The sequence below is a fragment of the Artibeus jamaicensis genome, unplaced genomic scaffold, assembly GCF_021234435.1.
Source record: "Artibeus jamaicensis isolate MK-2021 breed Jamaican fruit bat unplaced genomic scaffold, CSHL_Jam_final contig_466, whole genome shotgun sequence".
In the NCBI taxonomy this organism is placed as follows: Eukaryota; Metazoa; Chordata; class Mammalia; order Chiroptera; family Phyllostomidae; genus Artibeus; species Artibeus jamaicensis.
The window spans coordinates 15,545,347-15,557,346 of record NW_026521844.1 but is presented as its reverse complement, the minus strand read 5'-3'; the positions used below and the strand labels follow the sequence as shown (position 1 = coordinate 15,557,346).

General features: G+C 33.6%; 1 pseudogene; it reads left to right on the top strand.

Moving 5' to 3' along the window:
• The window catches only part of LOC119055963 (proliferating cell nuclear antigen-like), a 145,236-nt pseudogene extending 133,724 nt beyond the window's left edge, over positions 1-11,512 (top strand).
• The last annotated feature ends 488 nt before the right edge of the window (positions 11,513-12,000 follow it).

The window sequence follows — 12,000 nt, the reverse complement described above, 5'->3', positions numbered from 1 at the left end:
CTTGAAATACAAATCACAGGCCAATGGACAACATAGTTCTCCTTGCCAGTAGATCGCATTGACTCCTTTTCATTGTCTGTTGATTGACAGTTTTGTGCTTTTCCATGCATATTTGGGATATTCATGTGGAAAATCATTACAAATGATGCATGTTTAATTGAGGAGCTACCAGAATTCCTCAGTCTTCTAGTATAGTTTGGAGGAAACCTAAACCCATTCTGAAAACCAACAAGCTATCGATACTAAAATAGCATATACATTTCCTGTGGAAATGTTTTATATATCATGAACACAAATTAGTTTAAAAGATTTGAATTTCAATGCAATCCCTGTTTATAAATGTATATTTTACATTATGCATTAATGAAAACAACTTCTTCTAAAAAGTAGACCATTTAAACTTGACTTTTTAATGGAATGAAAAATAGAAGTATACAACGATTTTATAAATCTCACCTTCGGGATATTAAATGGAATAGATTTCTATGGATACCATAACATACAAGTTCATAGCAAATTGCTCAAATGTCATACAATCCATTAGATATTTCTATAATCAATATGAAAACTACATCGCTTTAAAATGTCATTGACAATTGCTGTTTTTTTATTTTCAGTATTTCTGAAAGATAAATGAAAGGATTTATTCAGTAAGACATGGATTTTCACCACATCAAGATTACACACTATAATTTTTCCCACACATAAGTTACAAATGATTAAATTATCTTCATGAATATGAGATTATGCATGCAAAATAAACAAATTTAAATGTGTATACAATTACCTGTAATCTGGAAATGAAGTATGTAGTATTCATGAACTATAATTATTTGCTCTCACACATGGAGAATTTTTGTGGGATAACTTTGATGATTTCTTTTAGAGAAATAACTCATGAATTGCTCCTACCTGAACTTGCCAGATTTTATGGCAACATAGTGAAAGATCTTCTGTTCTAAAAAAAATTAGGGTTTTAAAATCCTGTTTTTCTCACTATAACTCTTATAGATTTGATTTCTTGAGTAATTAAGAGAAATTTTACTCAATTTATAAAAATCATATTAACCTAGAAGGCATTATGTGTTTTAATAATTTTCTATAATTCTTTCTCTTCAATAATAATGACTCTCAGCCAACTAATAATGGGTTTCTTTTAAACTTTTTCAAACTGTTTGCCTGTTCTAAGTTTCTCCAGTGATTATATAATTTAAAATATAATTGTTGTACTCAAAAATATTTATTTTATTTTCTCAAACTGTTAAGATTTCATGAGAAGCTCATAGACTCTTTTGTTTCATGGACTGTAAATAAACCCCCAATCTACCACCTCAGCACATTCCTAATTGTAATGCACCGTGTAATGTTATACACCATTATACAGCTGTTTTCTGTCATTGTAAGGTGGTAGACAGTGACGCTGAAATGTGTGCTTGCATTTGAGTCACAGTGTGGACTTAATCATGAGTCTTAATGCAATGGTTTTTTTAACTCTAGAAACCCAAATTTACTCAGCTGTTTGCCCTTCAAGTAAGTTGTTACGTTTGAATTCTTGGGAATAATAGCCAGTGAATTTCTCTGAATTAAATATAAATAAACAAATACATATATATATACACATATATACTTCTTTGATTCATACTTCATGTGTATATGATTTTAATAAGATTTAATGATTGATATCAAGTATACTCTATATAGAAAATGCTAAAATTATATTCCTTGAGTTTTTAATAAAACAATTTTACCCTCCCTGTGAATGTAATAAAACTATGATTTGAGGGGGCTTTTTTTTAGTATATGGTTATAGTGGTTTATGAGGAAGGAATGAACCCCAAGAACAGGTGAATGTATACCCACTTAAAATGAATGATATACAATCTTGTTTCAGTACTAACCTTTTTCTTGGAGAGTAAAGTTGCTAAGACCTGAGTTTCCTGCCAAGACAACCAAGTGTTACATGTTAGTAATCAATCTTTGCTAGCTAGAAAAAGAACCAAGCTCACTTTAATACCATGATACCCTGGCTATTAAATTTTAGTTAAAATTTAGAAATTTTAAACAATAGAATACTGGCATATATCATTGTATTGCACACTGTATTTTTATTTTGTTTGTTTGTTTTTTGTTTTTACAATTGATGTTTGTGACAATGCTTCATTACCAAAAAACGATGTAAGTCATTTTGATAACAAGTCTATCAACATCATACTTCCAACAGCATTTGCTCACTTTGTGTCTCTGTGTGACGTTTTGGGCATCTTGAAATATTTAGAACTTCTTCATTATTATTAACTTGCTATGATGATCTTTGACGCTACTATTATAATTACTTAATGTGATTATTATAGTTGTTTTGGTGAACCACACCCATATAAGACAACAAACTTAACTGATAAATTTTGTGTGTGTTCTAACTGCTCTACCACCTGGTCATTTTCTCATCTCTCCCCCCTGCCCACCCCCCAGGCCTCCCTATTATCTGAGATGCAATATTGAAATTAGAGCAGTTAATAACCCTACAATGGCCTTTCAGTGTTGAAGTGAAAAGAAGAATCACATGTCTCTCATCTTAAATTAAAGCCTAAAAAAAAAGACTAAGCTTAGTGAAAAGACATGTCAAAAACCAAGAAGCCAAAATAACCTGAAAAGTAAGCCTCTTGTGCAAACAGTTAGCTAATTTGTGAATGCAAAGGAACAGCTCTTAAAGAAAATTTCACTTCGATGAAAACAGGAATGATAAGAAAGAGAAATAGCTTTATTGCTAATATGAAGAAAGTTGTAGTGGTCTGGATAGATCAAACTAGCCACATTTCCTTCAACCAAAGCCTAATCTAGAGCAAAGCCCTAACTCTCTTTAATTCCATAAATACTGAGAGAGTTGGGGAAGCTACGGAAGAAAAGTCTGAAGGTAGCGGAGGCTGGTTCATGAACTTTAAGGAAAGAAGCTGTCTTCATACCATAAAAGTACAGGTGAAACCGTAAGTGCTGATGTGGAAGCTGCAACAAATTATCCAGAAGATCTAGCTAAGATGATGAATAATAGTTATCCAGAAGATGTTGCTAAGATAACTTATGAAAGTGACTACCCTAAAAACAGATTTTTGGTGTTGACGAACCAACCATATATTGGAAGAAGATGCTATCTAGGACTTTCACTAGCTAGAGAGGAGATGTCAATGCCTGGGTTCAAAGTATAGACTAGCTCTCTTATTAAGGGCTATGGTGACTTAATTGAAGCTAATATGCATTTACTATTCTGAAAATCCTAGAGCCCTTAAGAATTATGCTAAATCTACTCTGCTTGTGCTGTATAAATGGAAACACAAAGCCTGGATGACAGCACATTTGTTTACAACATGGTTTATTGAATATTTTAAGCCCACTGTTGAGACCTACTGCTCAGAAAAAGATTCATTTCAAAATATTACTCTTCATTGACTATGTACCTGGTCAGCCAACAGCTATGCTGGAGATAGACAAGGAGATTAGTGGGGATTTTTATGCTTACTAACACAACATCTATTTTACAGTCCATAGGTCAAGAAGTGATTTTGACTTTTGATTCTTATTATTTAAAGAATATATTTTCCAAGGCTATAGCTGCCATAGACAAATATTCCTCTGAGGTATCTAGGAAAAATCAATTGAAAACATTCTATAAAGGATTCATTATTCTAGATGCCATTAGGAACATTCATTATTCATGGGAAGAAGTCAAAATATCAAGATTAATAGCAGCTCGGAAGAAGTTGATTCCAGTGCTCATGGATGATTTTGAAGCATACATGACTTCAGTGGAGGAAGTAATGGCAGATGTCATGGAAATAGCAAGAGAATGAGAATTAGTAGTGGAATCTGAAGATGTGACTGAATTGCTGCAATCTCATGGTAAAGTGTGAATGAATAAGGAGTTTTTTTTTTATGGATGAGCAGAGAAAGTGGTTTCTTGAGATGAAATCTACTCCTGGTGAAGATGATTGAAATTACAACAAAAGATTTATAATAGTAATCGAACTTTGTTGATAAAGCAATGGCAGGGTTTAAGAGATTGACTCTAGTTTTTAAAGAAGTTCTACAGCCAGTAAAATGCTGTCAAACAGCATCACATGCTACACAAAAATTGTTCGTGAATGCAGGAGTCAATTGACATGGCAGCCCTCACTGTTGCTTTATTTTAAGAAATCGTCACATCCACTCTGCCCTGCAGAAACCAGCACTCCTGAGTCAGCAGACATCAACCCTGAGGTAGGACTCTCTGTCAACAGAAAGATTTTAACTCACCAAAAGATCAGATGATGAAATTTTTAGCAATAAAGTATTTTAATTGTATGTACATTGTTTTTAAGGCATAAAATTATTATACACTTATTAGGCTATAGCATAATGTAAACAAACACCAAAAAATATTGTATGATGCTCTTTATTGTGATAGACATTTTATTGCAACTTTGGAGCTGAACCTATAATATTTCAGAGGTATGTCTAGATAGAGAATGCTAAAAGGTCCAAAAAGAGTCCATGTCAAATTCTTTTTTCAATTTCTAACAATAATACATTTATAACATTGTTATGAGGTTACAAAATATCAGGTACTATTTTGAGAACTTTTTAGATATCATTCCATCAAATCTTCACAACAACACAATGAGATAGCAGCTACCAGGCATGAAACACTGAACTGGTTTATTTTTAAAATATTTTATTTTATTTAATCCTCAAAACCAATGGATAAAAATAGTATGATTAATTCTATTGATTAAAAAAATAGAATGATAATGCATATTACCTAAGATCTTTGTGATTGTTTCTAATTGCCAAATAACGTGTTATTGCAACTTAGTGGCTTGTACCAGCACCCATTTATTAGCTCACAGTTCTGTAGGTCAGAAGTCTTAGCACCACATGACTGGGTTCTCTGATAAGGGTCTTAGAAACCTAAAATCAAGGTGCTAGATTGAATGCCTGTCTGTGAGTTCCAGGTAGAATCTATTTCCAAGCTTATTCAGTTTGTTGGAGAGGTTTGATTCCTTTCTACAGTACCATGGAAGTCCTATTTATACACTGGCTCTCATCCGGGGGCTGTTCTTAGTTCCTAGGGACTATTCATATCTCATACCCTTTGCGCCCCACACTGAATTTTCAAAACCAACAGTTAAAAATCTCCTGTCAGATCTGCCTCACACTTCAAACTTCTTTCACCAGAAAAAGACTGTTCCTTTTAAGGCTCATCTAATTAGGTCAGGCCCACTGAGGATATTCTTCCTTTCTTAAAGTCAAGTGTGTCCTATAGCATAACCTAATTACAGCAGTAATATCCCATTGTATTCATATTCCTTGGGATTTTACTGACTGTGTACATAGTAGGCAGTAATCTTGAGGGACATTTTAGAATTCTGCCCACAACAGTCTCATAGTCAATGGGAATTCCACAGACATTTTAAATTAAAATCTCAATTGTCAATGTCTCTAGCTTAGCCATTTCTCAATTGGAGATGGGGATAGACTTGAAACCTAGGAGTTCTCTAAAGTTTTCTCAAAGGGTGAGTGAAAAAGTGACATTTATTTTTTTGTTGATTATATAATTGACATGTAACATTATTACTTTTAGCTTATGACATAATGTTCTGATATGTGTCCATATTATAAAATGATCAACAAAATACAGGGTGGGGCAAAAGTAGGTTTACAGTTATGAGTATGTGAAACAATTTATTCTTGCATAATTATTAATTATTTTATTATTTTTCATGTGAACAGTGATAAACCTACTTTTTTAGACCCTGTATGTCTAGCTGACATCCTGCACCACATATAGTTACAATGCTTTTTTCTTATAAGAACTTTTAATGTCTGTGCTCTTAGCAACTTTCAAATGTGCAGTACAATGTTAACTATAGTCACTATGCTGTATATTACTTTCCCATGACTTATTTTATAACAATTCTGTTCAGTGTTCTACATCTCCATCATTATTCCTTTAATCAAAGTTATCATAATCTCCTGATAGATAATACTAGTATAAGTACCAGTTGCTTTTTTCCTACCTCATTTGGCCCTCTCAACACATAATGCTCCCTCAATAAGTTTTCATAAATTAATAAGGCTTATACAGGCTGCTTATTGTTTCTGGTTTACTTCTCAAATTTGTCTCTTCCACTAATTTTCTAGGCATCAGTCATACCGAACTCTTTTCAGTTCCCAGACCATGTACTAGGCCTGCTTGACTCCAACCAAGCCTTCTCATGTACTATCCCCTTTCTAGAACATTTTCCTCACTATTCATTCCCAATGAGTGGGCTAATCCTCATGTACATTTTAGATATCCTCTTGTACATTAAATTTCTATAAAAATTTTCTGTAATTCCCCTAAGTGATCTAAAGCTTCTATCCCATGTACATCTACTATAACCCAAAATTTCCCTGCACAAGTACAAATGTTCCCTTCACTCCTATAAATAAAAACATAAGTATACCCATAATTTTGCCTTCTGTCCTCAGTGCCAGGAACAATGCATGGTATATAAACATATATTCAAATATGAATGAAGCAATATATGCATTAAAATTCCTTTGCAAAACATTAAAATAAAAGTGCCTTTATATTTTCCACCTTGCCTCTCTTTCAAGCCTTGTCACTTCCACACAGCCCAATATAGTCTATTAGCCATGTACTTGCAGTTTTCCATGGATCATATTTCTTGCCACCTCTATGCATTTTCATATCCCAATTTACCTCTCTAGAAATGTACCATATACCTTCTTCTCTGAGGTTACTCACTTGAGCTTTCAATCCTTCCAGAAACTGATTTTTCCAAAAATTCACTTACATGTCATCCTCTGGACTCCCAGCTCCTGTGGGTGCATTTCTCTATTATATTATTTTTCATTGCTGCACCAGTAGGATTTTTCTCTTTACACCTAGAGCAAATATTTTGGTATATCTTTTTACCAAACATACAGAAGACTAGCTAATAAATACAAAGAACCAATTACTGCCGACTAAATGAAAGAGGAAAAGAATAATTTTAGTCACTCATGTGCTATTTCAATAGCATAATGAAAGTAGATAAATTTAGCCATGAACCTATAACCCTGAAAGTAAATTCTCAGAGAGAATTAAATAAAACAAAAATATTATATTAATATCTTTTACATCCCATGCTCATTAGGGAGAATTTTGTTGAACCATTGCTTCATAGTCAATAAAAATAACCATTTATATTTTAGAGATGAGTAGTAAATTACAACCCCTGAGAAATCTTACCCGACTTGAAGAAGCCAAATAGCTTCTTGCTAACTTCATTCCCTAAATAGAAATTCTGCTGCCAATTACATTCACATTAGATGAAAAAGAAGGCTGAAGGCTTTGTTTATTCAGCTATTCACTTGATCCTCAGCATGAACTTGAGGTTAGCCAATTTTAATTTTGGAAGAAAACTTTTTATTTTGGTTTAATTTTTAAATATTTCAGTATTTCCACTTTTGTATACATAAATAAACATATGAAGCAAGACGTTTACACTCTTAATATATAAATAAGGAGGTTTAATAATTTGGATAATAGTTGTTACATAAATTCTTAGAGAAATAAAAAAGTACTAAGGTTGTGATTATGTTATGTCTAGATTTAATTTAATATAGTATGGCACTTGTTATTTGCTCATTTGAGTGATTAATTTTTGTTAAGAGCTATATTATGTTTTTTAAAATTATTATACAATCCAGTTTTAATCTTATAATGTTTAAAATTGAAAAGAAGAAAATAGTATATGAAGTGCTTGTGATACCTTTATGTATAACTTTGAGAGTTGTGGGATGTGGTTAACTTGAAATCACTTAAATTATATCTGTCGAGTGTAGTTATTTTATTTTCTATTCACAGCAGTGTTTTACATGCATGTCAATTACTGAGTCAAACTGGCAAATTAATTTAGGAGTATTCTGTTGCAATGCTCTTCATCATTGTCATTACATACATCTACTATTGAAAGTTAATACTTGCCCATTAAAATTGATTGTCAAATATATCATGCTTAATATACATATATGGCTAAATTAGAGATTATGGTTCAGAGCTTCCATAATATGGGGGCATTCAGTTACAAAAAATATTTCAAGAAAATTAGAACTTGAAAGCATAAAGAGGCTCAGAGAAAGCTTAAGAACTATTTAAGAAAATTGTTAATAGAACTAAGGAGGCATTTTTAAAAAAAGACAATATCAAGATATTTAAAGACACAATTATTTAAAGGTAAATATTGCAGTATAACAAACATTCTAGGTTCAACTTGGGAAAAAGAGAAACAAGGATTCTGAAACACTAGCTTAGTCTATCCCATTAATTAAAAGCCAGGCATTAATAAAAAGTAATAAAATTAAAATAAACCTTTGGGAAATATACTGTGACAATGTCATACATACTGCATTAGTAAGTAGTATTTTTACCATATGTAACCATGATTACATCATTGTATTATACAGCAATACTGAGCATTTGAAAGTCTCTGACATTCTTGGAAGTTTTGTAAATAAGGTAAAAGCTGGTTCGAAGGTTGCGGATTATTGTTAAGCTGTAAATAAAGTAAAGACACAACTAATTTCCAGGAACATCTATAAAGGACATATGGACAAAACCAAAGAGGGGCAGGATCAAGGGTGAAAAGTGGGGATGGCTGGGGTAGGGAGTAGTGGTGGGGGAAAAATGGAGACAATTGTACTTAACAACAATAAAAAATAAGTTTAAAAAATAAGCTTTTTTATTAATAAGTTTAAAAAGTTAAAAAAATCAACTAGATATATTTTTTTAAAAACCTCATTTCAAAGATACAAAATTCACCCTTACCTGGGTGTTGTCCTGTGAAGCAAAAGGTCATCAGTTTGATTCCTGGTCAGGGTACATCCCTGGATTGCGTGCGGGTTTGATCCCCTGTGGGGCAATGTAGGAGAGGCAACTGACTGATGTCTCTCCCTCACATTGGTGTTTCTCTCACCACCCCAAAAGAAAAAATTAAGTAAAATCTTCAAAGACACAAAATTAAAACAAAAAACAAAAACTGATCAGATGCCAAAAAATTTATTTTCTCAGAAAGGAAGAACTATACGCTTTGGAAACACCTGTGCTTTGAAGTGCCACCTCTTTTGTGGAAGTCACATGTAGAACAGCAGGAAATACAGCATCACCTTCATTTACCAACATGCAGGAAACAGTAACCTTCACGTATCTATGCAAAGCTGGGAGCTGCACACACAAAAAGCAAGTACAGCCTAAGAAGACTGAGAGATGTACGTATAAAAGCAACCCACATGAAACCTTTTGACCATGGCAGGAACTTCAAAAGCTGTTGCTTTGAAACACTACATAATACTGTATCAAGGATGACAGCAAGAAAGTCTTGCTAGTATGAAGTAATAAAATCTTTGCTATGTGGGTCAGTATAAAACCCACATTCTACATCACTTTCCTGACGCTTCAGAAATATCCCACTTCTGATTTACTAGTTTTGATCCTTTTGAATACATGTTGTTTGTAATGTAAAATATATAATACAAGAATAAACTATGTTTCATTTACTCACAACTGCAACCTACTTTTGCCCACCCTTGTATACATTTATGGAAGAGAAGCGAGAGAAAGGCCACCACCCAGGGCACAGATGAAAGAATGCTGCAGCTTTTATCTGATGAACTTATTCCCTGAATTCCAAACCCTGTACCTACACTTTTCTTCTCTTTATAAAAAGGATCTGTTTAAAGTGGAATTTAAGATGGTCTGATAGGGTACAAACCCACCGTCTTCTCAGATTGCTGGCCCTCTGAATGAAGTGCCCATGAAGATTAAAAAAAAATTTCAGACTGTCTTCACCCTGCAGTTAATTATTAAGTTGCTAGGTTAAAAGTGACTAAGTGAAAAATACCTTAGTTGTCAGGTTAACACAGTTATTTTGAGAGCCTCTAACATGAATTTGTATTCACACTTGTTTCTGTGGAAACTAACTCAGTGGAATGATAATTGGTATAAGATTACCGAAAGGTTTCATAGTCAAGTTTGAAAAACAAAGAATTAAACTGCTAAAATACCTTTTTGTGTTTGGTAGTTTTTACTGCACTGATATTCATATGTTCACAGGATACATTTTGCAGATCCACAAAGCATAGTATGCATATACATTTAATAGTATCGCTGAATATGAAGGTTAACCCAAGTTAAGTTGCTGAATTACCCAAGGCTCAGTCATTCTCAAACAGTGTTAATGCTATTTATCAGAATTGCCTTGGAGGCTTTACAGAAAAATGCCTAGAACACATCTCATTTAATGAAGGGGAGCAGTGAAGGTGGAGTCTTTAACTGCATGTTTTTGCACTAGCTCTATAAATGATTGTAAAGTGAACCTTTGTTTAAGGAACACCAACGTGAATATGGCTGTTACTTTTCTCTCCAGTTTTCACTTCCACTTACATCTCTATCTAATTAATCATGTTGTCTATATTTTGTAGCTCAACAGTATTTCCTATAAGCCAAATGAAAATAGCAATATTCTAGAAAGTTTTAAAGTATATTACAACCATTTAACAAGAATATTTGAAACATTAGTGGTATTAAACAGTCGCGGCCTGAGTGCTGTTGTGATCTTCCCTGATATCCGACTCTTGCATTAGTCTGCTGGCTCTCATCCTGTGAGTGCCCATGCGGGCTCCACCTCCTCCTTCCCTTGGCCTCTAGCCGGGGTTGTTGCCACTCCACCACAACACTGAAAGCATTCCTGGTCCAGGGCTCCATCCTGAAAAAGGTTCTGGAGGCTCTTAAGGACCCATCTCTGAGTCCTGCTGGGATGTGCAGAGCATGGACTTGTCCCACATCTCTTTGGTGCAGCTCACCCTGTGCTCCGACAGCTCCGGCGGGTACTGTGGTGATTGCAATATGGTAATGTCCAAAATAGTAAAAGGTGATGGCAACAAAGGCACTTCAACCCTAGGGGCTGAAGATAATGCAGACACACCTTGGCACTAGTATTTGAAGCTCCACATTAAGAAAAGTTTTCAGACTTTGAAATGAAGTTAATGAATTTAGGTGTTGAACAATTTGGAATTCCTGAACAAGAATATAGCTGTGTAGTAAAAATGCCTTTTGATGAATTTGCAAGTGTGTTCTGAGGTTTCAGTCACATCAGAGATGCTGTTTAATTTCCTTGTGCAAAAGATGGAGTGAAATTTTCAGCTAGTGGGGGACTTGAACTTGGAAATGAAAATATTAAGTTGTCACAAATAAGTAATGTTGATAAAGACAAGGAAGCCATTACCACAGAGATGAATAACCCACTTCAGCTAACTTTTGCACTGAGGTACCTGAACTTTTTTTTTTTTACAAAAGCTACTGTACTCTCTTACAATAACAATCAGTCTGCCTGCAGATGTAAACCTTATTGTAGAGTATAAAAATACTAATATGGAACATTTAAAGTGCTGTTTGATTCCGAAGATCAAGGATGAAAAGGATTGTAGACATTTTTAAATCCAAGAAACTAAAACTAAACTCTTTAAGAACTGCTTCTGAGATTCTAACAGGCCCTTAAAGGTCTCTTTTGTCACTGTATTTGTACCTGAGTATGTGTGTAGATACTGTTGTCTATAAGTAACTTCCTTTTTTCATTCTGTACAATTTAAAGGATAAAGTCTCAAGTCAAATCTGGTCTTATTAACCTAGAACTACTTCTGCCTTACCTAGAAATACTCGTTAGGATTTTTGTAGCAAAGTATTTTGATCATTAATGCAGTTTTAAGAATTCTGTTTTCAACTTACGTAAAAGTTATTTAAACTTCAAACATCACAGGAACAAATATTTGTAATATTAGATGCTCAAACTGAAAGTATATCAGTCCATGGAATTTGAAGCTATAATAAGAGAATTAAATATAAAATAACACTGTACAAAAGTAATTGAACAACTCAAGACCCTCTATCCTTCACGATCCAAATGGATGTTTACCGTATTTTTGTAC